We start from the raw sequence: 926 nt of genomic DNA, 5'->3' as shown, positions 1-926 counted from the left end.
CCTTTTTAATTTTTTTCGCGCCGCTTGCAAAACAAAACGCACGTGTAAGTAATATATTTACCGTGTTTTATTATTTTGCACGAGTGCGGTAAGTCATAGCTGGGTGCTCACGATTCACGGGTCCAGCGTCGGCGTTGTGGCGCGGCAAGCGTGCACTGGTGCGGTTGAGAGGGAGGGGTGGAAACCGCGTTAAACTCGTCTCCGTAGTTGAGAGGGAGCGGCCAAAGCAATGTGCAATCGTCTTTGTAGTGGAGCTGGGAGGGGCAAGGATAAGGGACGAAGACCGGGGTAACATGTCGGATGCGATCATACCAGCACTAAAGCACCGGATCCCATCAGAACTCCGAAGTTAAGCGTGGTTGGGCGAGAGTAGTACTAGGATGGCTGACCTCCTGGGAAGTCCTCGTGTTGCATTCCCTTTTTAATTTTTTTCGCGCCGCTTGCAAAACAAAACGCACGTGTAAGTAATATATTTACCATGTTTTATTATTTTGCACAAGTGCGGTAAGTCATAGCTGGGTGCTCACGATTCACGGGTCCAGCGTCGGCGTTGTGGCGCGGCAAGCGTGCACTGGTGCGGTTGAGAGGGAGGGGTGGAAACCGCGTTAAACTCGTCTCCGTAGTTGAGAGGGAGCGGCCAAAGCAATGTGCAATCGTCTTTGTAGTGGAGCTGGGAGGGGCAAGGATAAGGGACGAAGACCGGGGTAACATGTCGGATGCGATCATACCAGCACTAAAGCACCGGATCCCATCAGAACTCCGAAGTTAAGCGTGCTTGGGCGAGAGTAGTACTAGGATGGGTGACCTCCTGGGAAGTCCTCGTGTTGCATTCCCTTTTTAATTTTTTTCGCGCCGCTTGCAAAACAAAACGCACGTGTAAGTAATATATTTACCGTGTTTTATTATTTTGCACGAGTGCGGTAAGT

The 926-nt window shown here is 50.5% G+C and overlaps 2 non-coding genes across 2 annotated transcripts; both read left to right on the top strand.

Annotated features, from left to right (window-relative positions):
- The first annotated feature begins 298 nt into the window (after positions 1–298).
- LOC123179220 (5S ribosomal RNA) lies at positions 299–417 on the top strand. Its single transcript, XR_006490199.1, has one exon. It is a non-coding gene; the product is annotated as a 5S ribosomal RNA (ribosomal RNA).
- A 297-nt stretch (positions 418–714) lies between these two features.
- Positions 715–833, top strand: LOC123179219 (5S ribosomal RNA). Its single transcript, XR_006490198.1, has one exon. It is a non-coding gene; the product is annotated as a 5S ribosomal RNA (ribosomal RNA).
- Positions 834–926: the final 93 nt, after the last annotated feature.

Source organism: Triticum aestivum, unplaced genomic scaffold (assembly GCF_018294505.1).
Source record: "Triticum aestivum cultivar Chinese Spring unplaced genomic scaffold, IWGSC CS RefSeq v2.1 scaffold138271, whole genome shotgun sequence".
NCBI lineage: Eukaryota > Viridiplantae > Streptophyta > Magnoliopsida > Poales > Poaceae > Triticum > Triticum aestivum.
The sequence above is the reverse complement of the archived record's forward strand: the minus strand, read 5'-3'. Positions and strand labels throughout refer to the sequence as shown.